Source organism: Heterodontus francisci, chromosome 39 (genome assembly GCF_036365525.1).
Source record: "Heterodontus francisci isolate sHetFra1 chromosome 39, sHetFra1.hap1, whole genome shotgun sequence".
NCBI lineage: Eukaryota > Metazoa > Chordata > Chondrichthyes > Heterodontiformes > Heterodontidae > Heterodontus > Heterodontus francisci.
This window is the reverse complement of record NC_090409.1, coordinates 36,754,333-36,778,263: the sequence shown is the minus strand read 5'-3', so window position 1 is coordinate 36,778,263 and position 23,931 is coordinate 36,754,333. Positions and strand designations below refer to the sequence as shown.

At 47.3% G+C, this 23,931-nt stretch overlaps 1 long non-coding RNA gene across 1 annotated transcript in view; it reads right to left on the bottom strand.

Moving 5' to 3' along the window:
- Nucleotides 1-289: 289 nt before the first annotated feature.
- Nucleotides 290-23,931, bottom strand: part of LOC137352934 (uncharacterized) — an 83,649-nt gene continuing 60,007 nt past the window's right edge. The window contains exons 3-4 of the long non-coding RNA XR_010969794.1: nt 425-560; nt 290-339 (exon numbers count right to left, since the gene is read on the bottom strand). This is a non-coding gene — a long non-coding RNA (uncharacterized lncRNA). The remainder of the gene's footprint in view (nt 340-424; nt 561-23,931) is intronic.

Below are 23,931 nucleotides of genomic sequence, written 5' to 3'. Positions count from 1 at the left end.
GAAGAGAGGAGAGGGAGGGGGAAGAGAGGAGAGGGAGGGGGAAGAGAGGGGAGGGAGGGAGGGGGGGAAGAGAGGGGAGGGAGGGAGGGGGGGGAAGAGAGGGGAGGGAGGTAGGGGGGGAAGAGAGGGGAGGGAGGGAGGGGGGAAGAGAGGGGAGGGGGGAAAGAGGGCGGAGGGAGGGGGCGGGAAGAGAAGGACAGAGTTAGATCTCAATGTGAACATTGATTTTGTAAACTAATTTCGATTCCGTGTGTCTGCTCGAGAAACCCATTTCCTGATCAAGGCAAACTGACCTTTGGTCGATAGTTGGAGAATGAACGGCGTCCTGCTTTGAAAAATCTGAAATGAAAATGGAAATGATTTAAATATACATTTTAAAATATGAGAGTGGGATCACAGTAACAGGATAACGCTGTAAACTTACCACTTCCCATGTCTGGATTCACAGCGCGTTACAAACTCACTAACTTGTCGAAGAGAAACTAACTGTGTTGGCTTTTGGAAATCCCCAGTCTGTTCACTTGCTTCCGCTTTCTGTTTCTCAGTGTTGGGTTTGGTCACTGAACAAAAACAACATGTTGAGCAGAGAGTGGCAGCAATGGAGACAGGGTTTTGTTATTTAGTAAGAGCTGATTATTTTATAACACCACCCTCTCTGTTACAAGGTTATATTGAACTAATGAGAGAAGACAATCTGGTTAATTAAATAGATTCTCTGTGTGAATTATTTCCAGCTCAAACATCACAAAAAGATGTCGATGAGGATGGGATGAGGTTTTATTTTGCATTTCATTGGAATAATCAAAGAGTGGAGAACATTGTTCCATTGTTTGGAAATGTGAAGTTACATTAGACACAAAAGCAAAAGACTGCAGAGGCTGGAAATCTGAGACAAAAACAAGAAATGGTGGAAAAACTCAGCAGGTCTGGCAGCATCTGTGGAGAGAGAAATAGAGTTAATGGGCTGGATTTTATCGACCCTCTGAGACGGGGCAGAGGCAGGGCAAAGGCCCCATCACCACCCCATCACCAAGCAATTTTGTCAGGGGCGGGGTAGGCCCATGCCTGCTTTGCCCCCAAAGGCTAACTGAGACCCGTAAATGATCGATAAGGCCTCTTCCCCCAGCCTGGGATTTAACCAGTGGCAGTGTTACCTCCGCCACATGGGGAGGTCACCTAGTAATATCAGACAGTCTCCCTGTGGGCTTTGGGGTGGGGTGGGGGGGGGGGGTGTCCCTGCTCCATGGACAATCGGTGGATAAGGGAGGACCTCACCAGGACTAACTCCACCTCCCTGGACACCCCTGCCTCTGAACCTAACGTCCACTTTCTCACCACCCGCTGCCCCATCACCAGGGCCTTCTGAACTGGCCCTGGTGACCCCGCCTCACCTACATCTTGTCCAGGTCTCCAGCACTGGGCCTGGGTCCAAGGCCTCTGCAGTTCCGGCAGTGGCAACCACAGCCGGCGGTGCAGTTAATGCTGCTGAGCTGCAGGCCCTGTGATTGGCTGGAAGCTCTTGCAAGCGGGATCCCCCGCCATTCTGGCCCGGTCCCGGGAGCCCCACCAGTGACCAGTTAAAATTCAGCCCAATGTTTCAGGACAATGTCCTTTCATCAGAATAAAAGCAAAATACTGCGGATGCTGGAAATCTGAAATAAGAACAAGAAATGCTGGAATCACTCAGCAGGTCTGGCAGCATCTGTGGAAAGAGAAGCAGAGTTAACGTTTCGGGTCAGTGACCCTTCTTCGGAACTCCTTAAATGACGTAGGGCGTCAGAAGAGTCACGGATGTTGGTGGGAAGAGACTGGACCAGCGGAGAAAAGATAGAGTCTAGATAGGAAGAAATAAGTTCAGTGGGGCAGGCTGACACAATGGGTCTGCCGGGACAGTCCAATTTGTGGATTTTGGGAAGGAGGTAGAAGCGGGCTGTCTGGGGTTGTAGGACTATGAGGTTGGAAGCTGTAGAGGGAAGATCTCCAGAGGAGATGAGGTCAGTGACAGTCCTTTGGACGGTGGCTTGATGTTCGGTGGTGGGGTCATGGTCCAGAGGGAGGTAGGAAGAGGTGTCTGTGAGTTGGCGTTGAGCTTCTGCAAGGTAGAGGTCGGTACGCTATACGACAACAGCACCACCCTTGTCTGCAGGTTTGATGACCATGTCGGGGTTAGACCTGAGAGAACGGAGTGCCTCATGTTCAGAGGGGGACAGGTTAGAGTGAGTGAGGGGGGCAGAGAAATTGAGACGACCAATGTCTCGCTGACAGTTTTCAATGAAGAGATCAAGAGCGGGTAAGAGGCCAGGGGGAGGGGTCCAGGTAGAGAGGAGAATGCTGGAGGCGGGTGAATGGGTCTGCTGGTCGGGGGGAGGACTCCTGGTCGAAGAAGTGACCCTGGAGGCGGAGGCGACGGAAGAAGAGCTCAACGTCCTTTCATTAGAACTGGGAAAAGTTAAAAATGTAATAGATTTTAAACAAGTAAAAGAGGGGGAGAGGGAAAGAAGAACAGGGGAAGGTCTGTCATTGGGTGAATGGCAGGGGAAATTAAATGACTAAAGGTTTCACTAAATTTGAAGATCTTTGAGCAGTTAGAAAAGATTACTTCATGTGAATATGTCATGTTCCTGCACAGCTCAATGAGTCAGATATGAGCTGTGATTCTTTCTTAAATTCATTCATGGGATGTGGGCGTCGCTGGCCAGGCCAGCATTTATTGCCCATCCCTAATTGCCCTTGAGAAGGTGGTGGTGAGCTGCCTTCTTGAACCACTGCAGTCCATGTGGGGTAGGTACACCCACAGTGCTGTTAGGAAGGGAGTTCCAGGATTTTGACCCAGCGACAGTGAAGGAACGGCGATATAGTTCCAAGTCAGGATGGTGTGTGACTTGGAGGGGAACTTGCAGGTGGTGGTGTTCCCCTGCATTTGCTGCCCTTGTCCTTCGAGGTAGTGGAGGTCATGGGTTTGGAAGGGGTTGTCAAAGGAGTCTTGGTGCATTGCTGCAGTGCATCTTGTAGATGGCACACACTGCTGCCACTGTGCGTGGGTGGTGAAGGGAGTGAATGTTTGCAGATGGGGTGCCAATCAAGTGGGCTGCTTTGTCCTGGATGGTGTCGAGCTTCTTGAGTGTTGTTGGAGTTGCACCCATCCAGGCAAGTGGAGAGTATTCCATCACACTCCTGACTTGTGCCTTGTAGATGGTGGACAGGCTTTGGGGAGTCAGGAGGTGAGTTACTCGCCGCAGGATTCCCAGACTCTGACCTGCTATTTATATGGCTACTCCAGTTCAGTTTCTGGTCAATGGTAACCCACAGGATGTTGATAGTTGTGGATTCAGCAATCATAATGCCAATGAATGTCAAGGGGAGATGGTTAGATTCTCTCTTGTTGGAGATGGTCATTGCCTGGCACTTGTGTGGCGCGAATGTTACTTTCCACTTATCAGCCCAAGCCTGGATATTGTCCAGGTCTTGTTGCATTTCTACACGGACTGCTTCAGTATCTGAGGAGTCACGAATGGTGCTGAACATTGTGCAATCATCAGTGAACATCCCCACTTCTGACCTTATGATTGAAGGAAGGTCATTGATGAAGCAGCTGAAGACGGTTGGGCCTAGGACACTATCCTGAGGAACTCCTGCAGTGACGTCCTGGGACGGAGATAATTGACCTCAAACAACCACAACCATCTTCCTTTGCGCGAGGTATGACTCCAGCCAGTGGAGGGTTTTCCCCCTGATTCCCATTGACCTCAGTTTTGCTCAGGCTCCTTGATGCCATACTCGGTCAAATGCTGCCTTGATGTCAAGGGCAGTCACTCTCACCTCACCTCTTGAGTTCAGCTCTTTTGTCCATGTTTGAACCAAGGCTGTAATGAGGTCAGGAGCTGAGTGGCACTGGTGGAACCCAAACTGAGCGTCACTGAGCAGGTTATTGCTAAGCAAGAGCTGCTTGATGGCACTGTTGATGACACCTTCCATCACTTTACTGATGATTGAGAGTAGGCTGATGGGGCGGTAATTGGCCGGGTTGGACTTGTCCTGCTTTTCGTGTACAAGACATACCTGGGTAATTTTCCACATTGCCGGGTAGATGCCAGTGTTGTAGCTGTACTGGAACTGCTTGGCTAGGGGCGCGGCAAGTTTTGGAGCACAGGTCTTCAGTACTATTACTGGAATATTGTCAGGACCCATAGCTTTTGCAGTATCCAGTGCCTTCAGTCGTTTCTTGATATCACGCAGAGTGAATCGAATTGGCTGAAGTCTGGCATCTGTGATGCTGGGGACTTCAGGAGGAGGCCGAGATGGATCATCAACTCGGCACTTCTAGCTGAAGATTGTTGCAAATGCTTCAGCCTTATCTTTCGCACTGATGTGCTGGGCTCCCCCATCATTGAGGATGGGGATATTTGTGGAGCCACCTCCTCCAGTTAGTTGTTTAATTGTCCACCACCATTCACAACTGGATGTGGCAGGACTGCAGAGCTTAGATGTGATCCGTTGGTTATGGGATCGCTTAGCTCTGTCTACCGCATGCTGCTTCTGCAGTTTGGCATGCAAGTAGTCCTGGGTTGTAGCTTCACCGGGTTGACACCTCATTTTGAGGTATGCCTGGTGCTGCTCCTGGCATGCCCTCCTGCACTCTTCATTGAACCAGGGTTGGTCTCCTGGCTTGATGGTAATGGTGGAGTGCGGGATATGCCGGGCCATGAGGTGACAGATTGTGGATGAGTACAATTCTGCTGCTGCCCCACAATGCCTCATGGATGCCCAGTTTTGCATTGCTAGATCTGTTTGAAATCTATCCCATTTCGCACAGTGATAGTGCCACACAACACGATGGATGGTATCCTTAATGTGAAGTGGGACTTCGTCTCCGCAAGGACTGTGCAGTGGTCACTCCTACCAATACTGTCATGGACAGAAGCATCTGTAGCAGGCAGATTGGTGAGGACGAGTTCAAGTATGTTTTTCCCTCGCGTTGGTTCCCCCACCACCTGCCGCAGACCCAGTCTAGCAGTTATGTCCTTTAGGACTCGGCCAGCTCGGTCAGTAGTGGTGCTACCGAGCCACTCTTGGTGATGGACATTGAAGTCCCCCACTCAGAGTACATTTTGTGCCCTTGCCACCCTCAGTGCTTCCTCCAAGTGGTGTTCAACATGGAGGAATACTGAGTCATCAGCTGAGGGAGGGCGGTAGGTGGGAATCAGTAGGAGGTTACCTTGACCATGTTTGACCTGATGCCATGAGACTTCATGGGGTCCGGAGTCGATGTTGAGGACTCCCAGGGCAATCACTCCCTACTGTATACCACTGTGCCACCACCTCCAGTGGGTCTGTCCTGCCGGTGGGACTGGACATACCCGGGGATGGTGATGGCAGTGTCTGGGACATTGTCTGTAAGGTATGATTCCGTGAGTATGACTATGTCAGGCTGTTGCTTGACTAGTCTGTGGGACAGCTCTCCCAACTTTGGCACAAGCCCCCAGATGTTAGTAAGGAGGACTTCACTGGGTCTTCAGTTCTGTGACAAAGAGATGGGAGCAGACAGCAGAGAGATGTTCTCTGTTCAGAAACGAACAGCGTTCTGAGTTCAAATTCTCTGTGGCAGGTTCAAATTTTTTTAAACTCCAACAGTTAGTCATGTGACTAAACTGGTCTGACCATGCCTATTTGTGTATTCGGCCATCTCAGCAGATAAGCCTGGAATGCTAGCTTCTCCACCTTCAATGTCTGGTAATCAAAAGTTCATTGTGGATTAAACTGGAGCAGGGAGTGGCCCCTTTGTCCATTCCAAGTACTGTCTGTTACAATGCAAATGTCTTTCCAGTCAGGAGCTTGGCAATTCCTTGTGATAGGCCCTCTTTTCTTCCCAGCTACAATTTTAAGTTTGAATGTTCATGTGGCGAAATAATCTGTGCCTCAGTCTTGGCAGGTGGCGGCCTACATGACACTACACACAAAGGAAATATTCCTGGAACTTTTTCCTGTAACTGTTCTGTTTCTTTAACTTCACTTGGTTTCTCTGTCACTATGGGAGAAACCACTCCTTTTGCTCTGGCCAAATGATTCCCTCGGAGTAGGTCAATTCCTATAGTTACCATCCCAGACATTAGGTCACACTCTAGGTGCACTCAGTACAAAGATAAGAGTATATACTCCCCACCAATACCCTTCACTAAAACGTTAGCATTCAGTGTGCTCTCAATTGGAAATGTTATACCTTTCGCCAGCAAAAGAATTTGGGTTGCTCCTGTATCCCTAAACATAACAATTGGTTTACCTGCCTCACTTAAAGGATAAAGAGTTACTTTTCCTTTGACAAGAATTCCCTATAACTTTTCGGTATCTTATTCTCAACCTCTACACTCACTTTATTTTTGTTATTTGCTTTTACAGCTGCAGTCAGAAATACAGCCTGATCTGCTGTACTCTCAGTCAGAGCTCCTTTCTCTGAATTACCTTTGTGTACTCCACCAAGTCCCATGGGTGTACCTTGTACCAGCATTCTGAATGAAGATATCCCACCTTGTGACAATGATAACACTTCAGCTTGCAGATCTCACTTCCACCCTCAGCACCTTCCTTTCTGACCTGAGGAGGGGATCCTGGGGAGTTCCCAGCTATCCATTCTTGTGCCCGGCTACTTGCCTTCCTTTCATTCTCCCACTTTCGATATTTCCCGGGTTTGTGGGGGTGACAAACAAAGTGTTTAGAGCTTATACACAAGCTCAAAATATCATCAGTGATTTCTGCTGCCTGCCTGGCTCTTGAAACCTTTTGGTTCTCTATATGAGTTCTCAATACTGGAGCGAGTGAATTTTTAAATTCTTCCAGGAGAATCAGTTCTCTAAGGTTCTCATACAGGGCTTTCATCTTTGCTGCCCATGTTCGACAATCAAAATTAATTTAGTTTAGTTTAGTTTCGAGATACAGCACTGAAACAGGCCCTTCGGCCCACCGAGTCTGTGCCGACCATCAACCACCCATTTATACTAATCCTACACTAATTCCATATTCCTGCCACATCCCCACCTGTCCCTATATATTTCCCTACCACCTACCTATACTAGGGGCAATTTATAATGTCCAATTTACCTATCAACCTGCAAGTCTTTGGCATGTGGGAGGAAACCGGAGCACCCGGAGGAAACCCACGCAGACACAGGGAGAACTTGCAAACTCCACACAGACAGTACCCAGAATTGAACCCGGGTCGCTGGAGCTGTGAGGCTGCGGTGCTAACCACTGCGCCACTGTGTCGCTCCAATTTGTTTTACCCTTTCAAATTCGACATACTTCTGCCCAGCCAATCTCCAGAGGTTCCGAAACTTCTGCCAGTAAGCTTCAGGGACTGATTGATATGCAGTGAGAATAGCCTTTTTTGCCATCTCTTAATCTGCAGAAGCCTCTTTAGAAAGCATGGCATAAACTTCATGAGCTCTGCATCAACCTCCATCAACCTGCTTTGCATAAGTAGTGTCCAGCTTTCCTTTGGCCATTTCATTTGTTTGGGTATCTTTTCAATAGAAATATAAAATGCCTCCACGTCCCTTTCCTTAAACTGAGTGAGAGCTTGTATAAATGTAAAAAGCTTTTCACTGGGTCCTGGGCTGGATTCAGATTCTTCTTGGCCAGAATTTTCCCTGGAGTCAAGACCACCCCTTTGTCTTAGTTCCATCATTTTTAATTTGAATTCCCTTAATTCTTTTTCATTTTCTCTTTGAAATTCAAACCTAAGTCTTCCCAATTCTATTTCTTTTTCTGTTTCCTGTTGAGGCCTGAGTTTTCCCATTTCTTATTCCTGTTCAAATTGTTTCAGTTGTAATTTAATTTTAGATAATTCAACTGCATTATCCTCTGACTTACTGTCCTCTTCTTCATCTTCCAATTTCAAACGTTGGACTATTACTTGAATTATCTCTGCTTTTTAAACTCCAGATTTCAATTCTAACCCCAAATGTGCTGCCAAATCGTTTAGTTTAACCTTTGTTAAATTTTCCAAGTTACTTAGGAATACATTCTCCTTCCCCAGAAAAGTTTCAGCAACTATTAAAGACATTCCAGTGGTGTAGAATTTACCCTATTACCCAAGAAACCTGGTTCTTTTATTTTCCTCTTTTAATTATTGTTACTCCCCTTTATAATTAAACATTATAGGCATTGGATTTAATCCCGGACGAGTCCCCAAGTAATATGTTATGACCAAGGTGGGAGGAGTGCACTGTTAATTCAGTCCCACATCTCCACCGGTCACAGCGTATCAATAAATTTTCCAACTTACCAAAATAGCCAATTAGATACTCTACTTGTCCCCAGAATAAAGCACACCAACCAGGTTTCTTTAATAAACAACAACATTATACATTTATTACAAAAACAAGTCTTAACCCAGGGTTGTCCAACATACGGCCCGTGGACCAGGATCCAGCCTGCCAAAGCTTTCCATCTGGCCCACAGATATAAACTGTTCCCGGGGCCATTCCTCATCCTCACCATGACTGGAGATGGAAAATTTCCCATTGTCATCTTCTTCTTACAGACCGGCCTTTTAAAAAATATCACTGTCAGTTTCACAGCTGATAGCTACTGACATCAGAAACAGCCATTTCCTAACAGACTCAGGGTTTTCCAGCGGGTTCTGAGTTTCTTTCAAAAAGCCCACAGAAAACAACGACTCTGTTGGGAAATGGCTGTTCTCGATGTCAGCAGCTGTTAGCTGTGAAACTGACTGTGATCGTTTTAAAAATAACTGACCAATCACCTGCTGAGCATTCCACTCTCTGCAACTGTGTGAGTGAGAGTGGGGGAGAGAAGGGGGGGACGCAGAGACAGAGAAAGGGGAACAGATAGAGAGAGGGAGGAAAAGAGTGTGAGAGGGGCAAGAGAGAGAGTGGGGTGACCAGAGAGAGAGAGAGAGAGAAAGGGGAACAGAGAAAGAACAAAAGTGGGAGAGAGGGGGGAACAGAGAGAGAGTCAGGGGATAGAGAGAGTGAGAGAGAGGAGGGGCAGAGGTGTGGAGAGAGAGAGGGGGCAGACAGACAGCGAGGGGGAAAGACAGAGTCAAAGAGTCATTTACTTACGGCACAGAAGAAGGGCATTCTGTCCATCTAGCCCATGTTGGCTCTCCATGGAGCTCTGCAGTCAATCCCATCCCCAGCTTGATCCCCGTAGCCCTGCAAGTCTATTTCTTTCAGATGGCCATCCAACTTCCTCTTGAAGTCATTGATCGTCTCCACTTCCACCGCCCTTGCGGGCAGTGAGTTCCAGGTCATTACCACCCACTGCGTGAACAGTGCTTCCTCATATTCCCCCTGCATCTTTTGTCTAAAACTTTCAATCTGTGTCCCCTGGGCCCAGAGGGGTGGTGAGGGCGGGGGTGTGAGGGCTGGGGGTAAGGAGAGAACGACACACACACACACAGATCACGGGGAGGAGGGGAAGAGAGAATGAGACACACACAGATCACGGGGTGGGGGGGGGGGGGTGGGAGGCGGTGGGGGTGGAGGGAAGAGAGATCAAGGTCTCTCCTGAAAGATGAACATCTATCCAGAATACTCTGCTTTGCTAAATCAATGTGTGGATCGAAATTGACTACTTATGCAAGCAAAAACAATGCCAGGTATGTCACTAAATCAGTTTTCAATATAGTGACGAGAAAGTAAGTGAATAAATTAGTCTTCTCATTTAAAGCTTCTTCACAAAAATGCACATTTGTTGTTCTTTTTATTACTCAGATTAATTTTTGGTGCCTTAAGCTTTCAAAATTTACTCACTGGGTCCCCGGGCTGAGCAAAATTTGTAATGTGGCCCTCTTCCCGAAAAGGTTGGACAACCCTGTCTTAACCAATAATTAAGTAAGTGTATATATGAATTGAGACATTAAAGCTCCTTATTGTTATCCCAAGCCCTCATGCACACACACATATATCCAAAAAAAGATCAACTGAGGAACAAAGGGATTTTTGTTTACCGTTGTTTCAAGTGAATAAAAGGAATAAAAAAAAACTTAGACTGCAATGATCTGGACGGAAGTTATTTGGTTTGGCGAGGTGTCCCAAAGTTGAATAGTTGGATGCCACTTGAGGTCTTTCCAGGCAAGGTATATGAACAGTCTGTGTTGGGTAGGCATTCAAAGAAATTCAACTGTAGAAGGCTTCACGTAGGCCATCCATCAGGGGTGTAGCAACAAGTGTCAGTTCTCACATTTGATGTAAAAGACCTTTTAAAGATGCAAGGTTGCTACAACCAATAAAACACATGAGGTAACAGTTCAGCTTGATGCAGGGATTCTTCAGAGACAGGATGAAATAGGAAGCTGCTACATTTGAAATACAGAGTTTCTTCTCAAGAGATGTAGGATTCCTTTTCAAAGAGAAATGTGGGCAGGTTCCCCTCTCCAGACAGGAAAACAACAACCCCCCCCGTTGGGTTCTTTGCAAACAGGTTTTTTCCAGTAACTTTTACATTCCACTTTCAGGTCAAACTCAGTTCCAAACCTTTTTTAAAAAACCCCACAAAGTTCAGCCATCTCCAGATGATTCAATATAACTGAAATCCTTTCCAGTTTAAAAAAATATAGATTCTCATGTTTAAAAAAAAGGAAATACTTGTAATAACAACATTCCCGTGTTGTCATCAGTAAGGTGGTCTTCTTATTGGCCACCAAGGATTCCTGGGAGCCCACCTGGTTTACCTGCCCATTCTTTTCTATTCCTAACGATTTGAATTTACAACCCACTTGATAAATCCATTTGTATGTTCCTGAGGCACAGTCATCAGAAACTTTTTTATTTTCTTTCCTCCACGCATAGTGGAAATGACCCCCTTCTCCCACTCCACCTCCCCCTCTCCCTCTCCGCCTCCTCCCCCTCCCCCATCTCCCCCTCTCCCCCCACCTCCCACTCACAAAACCCCACCTGCCCCTCACAACCGCCCCCCCAAGGACCACACCACAGTTGAATATCTGAAATGCAGTTGCAAAGTAGGGAAAATAACATCAAAAACCTCAACAATTCCAGGTTTAATTATTGAGAAATTTTATGAAGTACATTAAACATTCGAGGAACTGCTGTGCATGGATACATGAGTGTTGTGTCACCAGCATTCCCGTGAGACAGACAGGCCGAGTCTCTGCTCTGCAGAACTAAAGAGATTGTTCCTGGAGAGCCTTGTGGTGAATGAACGTGTGGCTCTCTATTCCACTCCTGTATTGTCCATGTGAAGAAGGCAAAGTTACAAGAGTCTGAGCTCAGTCTGTTCTTGGTGAATGTTCCCCAAACACATCACAATGTGCGTTCCCACTACATCCATAAATGCAAGGTTCCTTTCCGTATCGTGACAAGCTCCGCAGCATGATCCTGTTGCCTTTGTTGCTTGAATGCTGTCCTTAAGTCTCAAGGATTGTTTTCTCGAGAAAGAACATCAGTGTCAGAGCTTCCCTCCTCCAATGAAATTACTGTTGAACATGCTTTATGTTCTGCAGTAAAGGTATGTACTGATAACACCGCCAATGAATCACTTAGTACCTACCTCAGCTGTAGGAGTCAGGATGATGTAACTGCCCCTGTCTCGTGATGGTTCAATGCTGCTCTTAGGGAAAACATGAATGATGTGAGGGTGCTGGAAAAAGAAGCACATTTCTTTTGGACTTTGAACATAAAGCAGGCCATTTATCCCAGCTGTTCCCTGCTAGTGGTTATGCTACTCCTGCGCCTTTCCATCCGCTCCCATTTAATCCGGCCTACTACTGTCAGCATCATCTTCCATTTCTTTCACTCTTATCTACCTTTGCCTTCAAGCAACACTGAGGATGCAGAATGGTGTGGCTGCACTCCCACCTCACCAGTTGTGTACGCAGCAAGAGCATTCACATTTGTGCTACCACGGGACACAGCATGCTTGTTTCTTTTAGTGCTCAGTCTCTTCTTGCTGAATGTTTCCCAAGCGCTTGACCGCTTTGGATGCCCTCTCTGCTTGACAGGCAGCTGCTGGCAATTGCGGAGTCTCACAAGGCTCTGCATGGTTGTTTCAAGCGTGGATGGGGAAACAGGTGCCTGTTCGTCCATGTGCACTGCTCTGATGGGTGCAGGAGCAGGTGGCTGTGTGCCCATGTGCACGGCTTTCATGGGTGCAGGAGCAGGTGGCTGTGTGTCCATGTGCACGACATTGATGGGTGCAGGAACAGAGCAACTTACAACAGGGACTGGAGCACATTTGCTGCCTGCACACAGCCCGAAACAATGGAAAGGATTTTAGTGCAGTGCAGTGGACCGGAGCACATGTAGTGCCCCAGACAATGGAAATGTTTTCAGAGCCAATTATAACAGGGACTGGAGCACATGTAATGCCCCAGACAATGGAAATGTTTTCAGAGCAACTTACAACAGGGACTGGAGCACATGCAGTGCCCCATTCAATGGAAATGTGCTTAGAGCCAATTAAAACAGGGACTGGAGAACATGTAGTGCCCCAGACAATGGAAATGTTTTCAGGGCAACTTACAACAGGGACTGGAGCACATGCAGTGCCCCAGACAATGGAAATGTTTTCAGAGCCAATTACAACAGGGACTGGAGCACATGCAGTGCCCCAGACAGTGGAAATGTTTTCACAGCAACTTACAACAGGGAGTGGAGAACATATAGTGCCCCAGACAATGGAAATGTTTTCAGAGCCAATTACAACAGGGACTGAAGCACATGTAGTGCCCCAGACAATGGAAATGGTTTCAGAGCCAATTACAACAGCGACTGAAGAACATGTAGTGCCCCAAACAATGGAAATCTTTTCAGAGCCAATGACAACAGGGACTGAAGCACATGTAGTGCCCCAGACAATGGAAATGTTTTGAGAGCAATTTACTACAGGGACTGGAGCACATGTAGTGCCCCAAACAAAGGAAATGCTTTCAGAGCAACTTACAACAGGGACTGGAGCACATGTTATGCCCCAGACAATGGAAATGCTTTCAGAACAACTTACAACAGGGACTGGAGAACATGTAGTGCCCCAGACAACGGAAATGTTTTCAGAGCAACTGACAACAGGGACAGGAGAACATGCAGTGCCCCAGGGAGTGGAAATGTTTTCAAAACCAATTACCACAGGGACTGGAGCACATGTAGTGCCCCAGACAGTGGAAATGTTTTCAGAGAAAATTACAACAGGGACTGGAACACATGTAGTGCCCCAGACAATGAAAATGTTTTCAGAGCCAATTACAACAGGGACTGAAGAACATGTCCTTCCCCAGACAATGGAAATGTTTTCAGAGCAACTTGCAACATGGACTGGAGAATATGCAGTGCCCCAGACAATGGAAATGTTTTCAGAGCCAATTACAACAGGGACTGAAGAACATGTAGTGCCCCAGTCAATGGAAATGTTTTCAGAGCCAATTACAACAGGGACTGGAGCACATGTAGTGCCCCAGACAATGGGAACATTTTCAGAGCCAATTACAACAGGCAATGGAGCACATGCAGTGCCCCAGACAATGGGAATGTTTTCAGAGTAACTTACAACAGGGACTGGAGCACATGCAGTGCCCCAGACAATGGGAATGTTTTCAGAGCCAATTACAACAGGGACTGGAGCACATGCAGTGCCCCAGACAGTGGAAATGTTTTCAGAGCCAATTACAACAGGGACTGGAGAACATGCAGTGCCCCAGACAATGGAAATGTTTTCAGAGCAACTTACAACAGGAACTGGAGAACATGCAGTGCTCCAGACAATGGAAATGTTTTCAGAGCAACTTACAACAGGGACTGGAGCACATGCAGTGACCCAGCCAATGGAAATGCTTTCAGAGCAACTTACAACATGGACTGGAGAACATGTAGCGCCCCAGACAATGGAAATGTATTCAGAGGAACTTATAACAGGGACTGGAGCACATGCAGTGCCCCAGACAATGGAAATGCTTTCATAACAACGTCCAGCAGGGACTGGAGAACATGCAGTGCCCAGGACAATGGAAATGTTTTCAGAGCAACTTACAACAGGGACTGGAGCACATGCAGTGTCCCAGACAATGGAAATGCTTTCAGAGCAACTTCCAATATGGACTGGAGCACATAAAGTGCCCCGGACCAGGGAAATGCTTTCAGAACAGCTTGCAACAGGGACTGGAGATCCTGCAGTGCCCCACACAATGGAAATGTTTTCAGGGGAACTTACAACAGGGACTGGAGCACATGCAGTGCCCCAGACAATGGAAGTGCTTTCAGAACAACTTACAACAGGGACTGGAGATCCTGCAGTGCCCCACACAATGGAAATGTTTTCAGAGCAACTTACAACAGGGACTGGAGCACATGCAGTGACCCAGACAATGGAAATGCTTTCAGAGCAACTTACAACATGGACTGGACAACATGTAGTGCCCCAGACAATGGAAATGTATTCAGAGCAACTTATAACAGGGACTGGAGCACATGCAGTGCCCCAGACAATGGAAATGCTTTCAGAACAACGTCCAGCAGGGACTGGAGAACATGTAGTGCCCCAGACAATGGAAATGTTCTCAGAGCAACTTACAACAGAGACTGGAGCACATGCAGTGCCCCAGACAATTGAAATGCTTTCAGAACAACTTACAGCAGGGACTGGAGAACATGTAGTGCACCAGACAGTGGAAATGATTTCAGAGCAACTTACAACAGGGACTGGTGCACATGCAGTGCCCCAGACAATGGAAATGTATTCAGAGCAACTTACAACAGGGACCGGAGCACATGCAGTGCCCCAGACAATGCAAATATTTTCAGAGCAACTTACAACAGGGACTGGAGCACATGCAGTGCCCCAGACAATGGAAATTCTTTCAGAGCAACTTACCACAGGGACTGGAGAACATGTAGTGCCCCAGATAATGGAAATGTTTTCAGAGCAACTTGCAACATGGACTGGAGCACATGCAGTGCCCCAGACAATGGAAATGTTTTCAGAGCCAATTACAACAGGGACTGGAGCACATGCAGTGCCCCAGACAATGGAAATGTTTCCAGAGCAACGTACAACAGGGACTGGAGCACATGCAGTGCCCCATACAATGGAATGTTTCCAGAGCCAATTACAACAGGGAATGGAGCACATGTCGTGCCCAAGAGAATAGAAATGTTTTCAGAGACAATTACAACAGGAACTGGAGCACCTGTAGTGCCTCAGGGAAAGGAAATGCTTTGAGAGCAACTTACAACGGGGACTGGTGATCATGTAGTGCCCCTTACAATGGAAATGTTTTCAGCGCAACTTACAACAGGGATTGGAGCACATGTAGTGCCCCAGACAATTGAAATGTTTTCAGAGCAGCTTGCCACAGGGACTGGAGAACATGTAGTGCCCCAGACAATGGAAATGTTTTCAGAGCAACTTACAACAGGGACTGGAGCACATGCAGTGCCCCAGACAATGGAAAATCTTTCAGAGCAACTTCCCACAGGGACTGGAGAACATGTAGTGGCACAGATAATGGAAATGTTTTCAGAGCAACTTACAACATGGACTGGAGCACATGCAGTGCCCCAGACAATGGAAATGTTTTCAGAGCCAATTACAACAGGGACTGGAGCACATGTAGTGCCCCAGACAATGGAAATGTTTTCAGAGCAAGTTACAACATGGACTGGAGCACATGCAGTGCCCCAAACAATGGAAATGTTTCCAGAGCCAATTACAACAGGGACTGGAGCACATGTGGTGCCCCAGACAATGGAAATGTTTTCAGAGCCAAATACAACAGGGAATGGAGCACATGTCGTGCCCAAGAGAATAGAAATGTTTTCAGAGACAATTACAACCGGAACTAGAGCACCTGTAGTGCCTCAGGGAAAGGAAATGCTTTGAGAGCAACTTACAACGGGGACTGGTGATCATGTAGTGCCCCTTACAATGGAAATGTTTTCAGCGCAACTTACAAAAGGGATTGGAGCACATGTAGTGCCCCAGACAATTGAAATGTTTTCAGAGCAGCTTGCCACAGGGACTGGAAAACATGTAGTGCACCAGACAATGGAAATGTTTTCAGAGCAACTTACAACAGGGACTGGAGCACATGCAGTGCCCCAGACAATGGAAATGTTTTCAGAGCAACTTACAACAGGGACTGGAGCACATGCAGTGCCCCAGACAATGGAAAAGCTTTCAGAGCAACTTACCACAGGGACTGGAGAACATGTAGTGGCCCAGATAATGGAAATGTTTTCAGAGCATCTTACAACATGGACTGGAGCATATGCAGTGCCCCAGACAATGGAAATGTTTTCAGAGCAACTTACAACATGGACTGGAGAGCATGTAGTGCCCCAGACAATGGAAATGCTTTCAGAGCAACTTACCACAGGGACTGGAGAACTTGTAGTGCCCCAGATAATGGAAATGTTTTCCGAGCAACTTACAACATGGACTGGAGAACATGCAGTGCCCCAGACAATGGAAATTTTTGCAGAGCCGATTACCACAGGCAGTGGAGCACATGTAGTGCCCCAGACAATGGAAATGTTTCCAGAGTAACTGGCAACAGGGACTGGAGCACATGCAGGGCCCCAGACAATGGAAATGTTTTCAGAGCAATGTACAACAGGGACTGGAGCACATGCAGTGCCCCAGACAATGGAAATGTTTTCAGAGCAACTTACAACAGGGACTGGAGCACATGCAGTGCCCCAGACAATGGAAATGTTTTCAGAGCAACTTACAACAGGGAGCGGAGAACATGCAATGCCCAGGAAAATGGAAATGTTTTCAGAGCAACTAGCAACAGGGACGGGAGCACCGGCAGTGCCCCAGACAATGGAAATGCTTTCAGAGCAACTTACAACATGGACTGGAGCACATAAAGTGCCCCGGACCAGGGAAATGCTTTCAGAACAGCTTACAACAGGGACTGGAGATCCTGCAGTGCCCAGGACAATGGAAATGTTTTCAGGGGAACTTACAACAGGGACTGGAGCACATGTAGTGCCCCAGACAATGGAAATGCTTTCAGAACAACTAACAACAGGGACTGGAGATCCTACAGTGCCCCAGACAATGGAAATGTTTTCAGAGCAACTTTCAACAGGGACTGGAGCACATGCAGTGTCCCAGACAATGGAAATGCTTTCAGAGCCATTTACAGCAGGCACTGGAGAACATGCAGTGCCCCAGACAATGGAAATGTTTTCAGAGCAACTTACAACAGGGACTGGAGCACATGCAGTGTCCCAGACAATGGAAATGTTTTCAGAGCCATTTACAGCAGGCACTGGAGAACATGCAGTGCCCCAGACAATGGAAATGTTTTCAGAGCAACTTACAACAGGAACTGGAGAACATGCAGTGCTCCAGACAATGGAAATGTTTTCAGAGCAACTTACAACAGGGACTGGAGCACATGCAGTGACCCAGCCAATGGAAATGCTTTCAGAGCAACTTACAACATGGACTGGAGAACATGTAGCGCCCCAGACAATGGAAATGTATTCAGAGGAACTTATAACAGGGACTGGAGCACATGCAGTGCCCCAGACAATGGAAATGCTTTCATAACAACGTCCAGCAGGGACTGGAGAACATGCAGTGCCCAGGACAATGGAAATGTTTTCAGAGCAACTTACAACAGGGACTGGAGCACATGCAGTGTCCCAGACAATGGAAATGCTTTCAGAGCAACTTCCAATATGGACTGGAGCACATAAAGTGCCCCGGACCAGGGAAATGCTTTCAGAACAGCTTGCAACAGGGACTGGAGATCCTGCAGTCCCCAGGACAATGGAAATGTTTTCAGGGGAACTTACAACAGGGACTGGAGCACATGCAGTGCCCCAGACAATGGAAGTGCTTTCAGAACAACTTACAACAGGGACTGGAGATCCTGCAGTGCCCCACACAATGGAAATGTTTTCAGAGCAACTTACAACAGGGACTGGAGCACATGCAGTGACCCAGACAATGGAAATGCTTTCAGAGCAACTTACAACATGGACTGGACAACATGTAGTGCCCCAGACAATGGAAATGTATTCAGAGCAACTTATAACAGGGACTGGAGCACATGCAGTGCCCCAGACAATGGAAATGCTTTCAGAACAACGTCCAGCAGGGACTGGAGAACATGTAGTGCCCCAGACAATGGAAATGTTCTCAGAGCAACTTACAACAGAGACTGGAGCACATGCAGTGCCCCAGACAATTGAAATGCTTTCAGAACAACTTACAGCAGGGACTGGAGAACATGTAGTGCACCAGACAGTGGAAATGATTTCAGAGCAACTTACAACAGGGACTGGTGCACATGCAGTGCCCCAGACAATGGAAATGTATTCAGAGCAACTTACAACAGGGACCGGAGCACATGCAGTGCCCCAGACAATGCAAATATTTTCAGAGCAACTTACAACAGGGACTGGAGCACATGCAGTGCCCCAGACAATGGAAATTCTTTCAGAGCAACTTACCACAGGGACTGGAGAACATGTAGTGCCCCAGATAATGGAAATGTTTTCAGAGCAACTTGCAACATGGACTGGAGCACATGCAGTGCCCCAGACAATGGAAATGTTTTCAGAGCCAATTACAACAGGGACTGGAGCACATGCAGTGCCCCAGACAATGGAAATGTTTCCAGAGCAACGTACAACAGGGACTGGAGCACATGCAGTGCCCCATACAATGGAATGTTTCCAGAGCCAATTACAACAGGGAATGGAGCACATGTCGTGCCCAAGAGAATAGAAATGTTTTCAGAGACAATTACAACAGGAACTGGAGCACCTGTAGTGCCTCAGGGAAAGGAAATGCTTTGAGAGCAACTTACAACGGGGACTGGTGATCATGTAGTGCCCCTTACAATGGAAATGTTTTCAGCACAACTTACAACAGGGATTGGAGCACATGTAGTGCCCCAGACAATTGAAATGTTTTCAGAGCAGCTTGCCACAGGGACTGGAGAACATGTAGTGCCCCAGACAATGGAAATGTTTTCAGAGCAACTTACAACAGGGACTGGAGCACATGCAGTGCCCCAGACAATGGAAAATCTTTCAGAGCAACTTCCCACAGGGACTGGAGAACATGTAGTGGCACAGATAATGGAAATGTTTTCAGAGCAACTTACAACATGGACTGGAGCACATGCAGTGCCCCAGACAATGGAAATGTTTTCAGAGCCAATTACAACAGGGACTGGAGCACATGTAGTGCCCCAGACAATGGAAATGTTTTCAGAGCAAGTTACAACATGGACTGGAGCACATGCAGTGCCCCAAACAATGGAAATGTTTCCAGAGCCAATTACAACAGGGACTGGAGCACATGTAGTGCCCCAGACAATGGAAATGTTTTCAGAGCCAAATACAACAGGGAATGGAGCACATGTCGTGCCCAAGAGAATAGAAATGTTTTCAGAGACAATTACAACCGGAACTAGAGCACCTGTAGTGCCTCAGGGAAAGGAAATGCTTTGAGAGCAACTTACAACGGGGACTGGTGATCATGTAGTGCCCCTTACAATGGAAATGTTTTCAGCGCAACTTACAAAAGGGATTGGAGCACATGTAGTGCCCCAGACAATTGAAATGTTTTCAGAGCAGCTTGCCACAGGGACTGGAAAACATGTAGTGCACCAGACAATGGAAATGTTTTCAGAGCAACTTACAACAGGGACTGGAGCACATGCAGTGCCCCAGACAATGGAAATGTTTTCAGAGCAACTTACAACAGGGACTGGAGCACATGCAGTGCCCCAGACAATGGAAAAGCTTTCAGAGCAACTTACCACAGGGACTGGAGAACATGTAGTGGCCCAGATAATGGAAATGTTTTCAGAGCAACTTACAACATGGACTGGAGCATATGCAGTGCCCCAGACAATGGAAATGTTTTCAGAGCAACTTACAACATGGACTGGAGAGCATGTAGTGCCCCAGACAATGGAAATGATTTCAGAGCAACTTGCAACAGGCTCTGAGCACAAGCAGTGCCCCAGACAATGGAAATGTTCTCAAAGCAACTTTACAACAGGGTCTGAGCACATGTAGTGCCCCAGACAATGGAAATGCTTTCAGAGCAACGTACAACATGGACTGGAGAGCATGTAGTGCCCCAGACAATGGAAATGATTTCAGAGCAACTTGCAACAGGCTCTGAGCACATGCAGTGCCCCAGACAATGGAAATGTTCTCAAAGCAACTTTACAACAGGGTCTGAGCACATGTAGTGCACCAGACAATGGAAATGCTTTCAGAGCAACGTACAACATTGACTGGAGAGCATGTAGTGCCCCAGACAATGGAAATGCTTTCAGAGCAACGTACAACATGGACTGGAGAGCATGTAGTGCCCCAGACAATGGAAATGATTTCAGAGCAACTTGCAACAGGCTCTGAGCACATGCAGTGCCCCAGACAATGGAAATGTTCTCAAAGCAACTTTACAACAGGGTCTGAGCACATGTAGTGCACCAGACAATGGAAATGATTTCAGAGCAACTTTACAACAGGGTCTGAGCACGTGCAATGCCCCAGACAATGGAAATGTTTTCAGAGCAACTTACAACAGGGACTGGAGCACATGTAGTGCCCCAGACAATGGAAATGCTTTCAGAGCAACTTACAACAGGGACTGGAGCACATACAGTGCCCCAGACAATGGGACTGTTTGCAGAGCAACATACAACAGGGAGTGGAGCACATGCCGTTCACCAGACAATGGAAATGCTTTCAGAACAACTTACAAGAGGGACAGGAGAACATGTAGTGCCCCAGACAATGGAAATGTTTTCAGAGCAACTTACAACAGGGACTGGCGAACATGTGTTGCCCCAGACAATGGAAATGTTTTCAGAGCCAATTACAACAGGGAGTGGAGCACATGCAGTGCCCCAGACAATGGAAATGTTTTCAGAGGAACTTACAACAGGGACTGGAGCTCCTGCAGCGCCCCAGACAATGGAAATGCTTTCAGAGCAACTTACAACATGGACTGGAGAACATGTAGTGCCCCAGACAATGGAAATGTTTTCAGAGCAACTTACAACAGGGAGTGGAGCACATGCAGTGCCCCAGACAATGGAAATGTTTTCAGAACAACTTACAACAGGGACTGGAGCACATGTAGTGGCCCAGATAATGGAAATGTTTTCAGAGCAACTTACAACATGGACTGGAGCACATGCAGTGCCCCAGACAATGGAAATGTTTCCAGAGTAACTGGCAACAGGGACTGGAGCACATGCAGGGCCCCAGACAATGGAAATGTTTTCAGAGCAATGTACAACAGGGACTGGAGCACATGCAGTGCCCCAGACAATGGAAATGTTTTCAGAGCAACTTACAACAGGGACTGGAGCACATGCAGTGCCCCAGACAATGGAAATGTTTTCAGAGCAACTTACAACAGGGAGCGGAGAACATGCAATGCCCAGGAAAATGGAAATGTTTTCAGAGCAACTAGCAACAGGGACGGGAGCACCGGCAGTGCCCCAGACAATGGAAATGCTTTCAGAGCAACTTACAACATGGACTGGAGCACATAAAGTGCCCCGGACCAGGGAAATGCTTTCAGAACAGCTTACAACAGGGACTGGAGATCCTGCAGTGCCCAGGACAATGGAAATGTTTTCAGGGGAACTTACAACAGGGACTGGAGCACATGTAGTGCCCCAGACAATGGAAATGCTTTCAGAACAACTAACAACAGGGACTGGAGATCCTACAGTGCCCCAGACAATGGAAATGTTTTCAGAGCAACTTTCAACAGGGACTGGAGCACATGCAGTGTCCCAGACAATGGAAATGCTTTCAGAGCCATTTACAGCAGGCACTGGAGAACATGCAGTGCCCCAGACAATGGAAATGTTTTCAGAGCAACTTACAACAGGGACTGGAGCACATGCAGTGTCCCAGACAATGGAAATATTTTCAGAGCCATTTACAGCAGGCACTGGAGAACATGCAGTGCCCCAGACAATGGAAATGTTTTCAGAGCAACTTACAACAGGAACTGGAGAACATGCAGTGCTCCAGACAATGGAAATGTTTTCAGAGCAACTTACAACAGGGACTGGAGCACATGCAGTGACCCAGCCAATGGAAATGCTTTCAGAGCAACTTACAACATGGACTGGAGAACATGTAGCGCCCCAGACAATGGAAATGTATTCAGAGGAACTTATAACAGGGACTGGAGCACATGCAGTGCCCCAGACAATGGAAATGCTTTCATAACAACGTCCAGCAGGGACTGGAGAACATGCAGTGCCCAGGACAATGGAAATGTTTTCAGAGCAACTTACAACAGGGACTGGAGCACATGCAGTGTCCCAGACAATGGAAATGCTTTCAGAGCAACTTCCAATATGGACTGGAGCACATAAAGTGCCCCGGACCAGGGAAATGCTTTCAGAACAGCTTGCAACAGGGACTGGAGATCCTGCAGTCCCCAGGACAATGGAAATGTTTTCAGGGGAACTTACAACAGGGACTGGAGCACATGCAGTGCCCCAGACAATGGAAGTGCTTTCAGAACAACTTACAACAGGGACTGGAGATCCTGCAGTGCCCCACACAATGGAAATGTTTTCAGAGCAACTTACAACAGGGACTGGAGCACATGCAGTGACCCAGACAATGGAAATGCTTTCAGAGCAACTTACAACATGGACTGGAGAACATGTAGTGCCCCAGACAATGGAAATGTATTCAGAGCAACTTATAACAGGGACTGGAGCACATGCAGTGCCCCAGACAATGGAAATGCTTTCAGAACAACGTCCAGCAGGGACTGGAGAACATGTAGTGCCCCAGACAATGGAAATGTTCTCAGAGCAACTTACAACAGAGACTGGAGCACATGCAGTGCCCCAGACAATTGAAATGCTTTCAGAACAACTTACAGCAGGGACTGGAGAACATGTAGTGCACCAGACAGTGGAAATGATTTCAGAGCAACTTACAACAGGGACTGGTGCACATGCAGTGCCCCAGACAATGGAAATGTATTCAGAGCAACTTACAACAGGGACCGGAGCACATGCAGTGCCCCAGACAATGCAAATATTTTCAGAGCAACTTACAACAGGGACTGGAGCACATGCAGTGCCCCAGACAATGGAAATTCTTTCAGAGCAACTTACCACAGGGACTGGAGAACATGTAGTGCCCCAGATAATGGAAATGTTTTCAGAGCAACTTGCAACATGGACTGGAGCACATGCAGTGCCCCAGACAATGGAAATGTTTTCAGAGCCAATTACAACAGGGACTGGAGCACATGCAGTGCCCCAGACAATGGAAATGTTTCCAGAGCAACGTACAACAGGGACTGGAGCACATGCAGTGCCCCATACAATGGAATGTTTCCAGAGCCAATTACAACAGGGAATGGAGCACATGTCGTGCCCAAGAGAATAGAAATGTTTTCAGAGACAATTACAACAGGAACTGGAGCACCTGTAGTGCCTCAGGGAAAGGAAATGCTTTGAGAGCAACTTACAACGGGGACTGGTGATCATGTAGTGCCCCTTACAATGGAAATGTTTTCAGCACAACTTACAACAGGGATTGGAGCACATGTAGTGCCCCAGACAATTGAAATGTTTTCAGAGCAGCTTGCCACAGGGACTGGAGAACATGTAGTGCCCCAGACAATGGAAATGTTTTCAGAGCAACTTACAACAGGGACTGGAGCACATGCAGTGCCCCAGACAATGGAAAATCTTTCAGAGCAACTTCCCACAGGGACTGGAGAACATGTAGTGGCACAGATAATGGAAATGTTTTCAGAGCAACTTACAACATGGACTGGAGCACATGCAGTGCCCCAGACAATGGAAATGTTTTCAGAGCCAATTACAACAGGGACTGGAGCACATGTAGTGCCCCAGACAATGGAAATGTTTTCAGAGCAAGTTACAACATGGACTGGAGCACATGCAGTGCCCCAAACAATGGA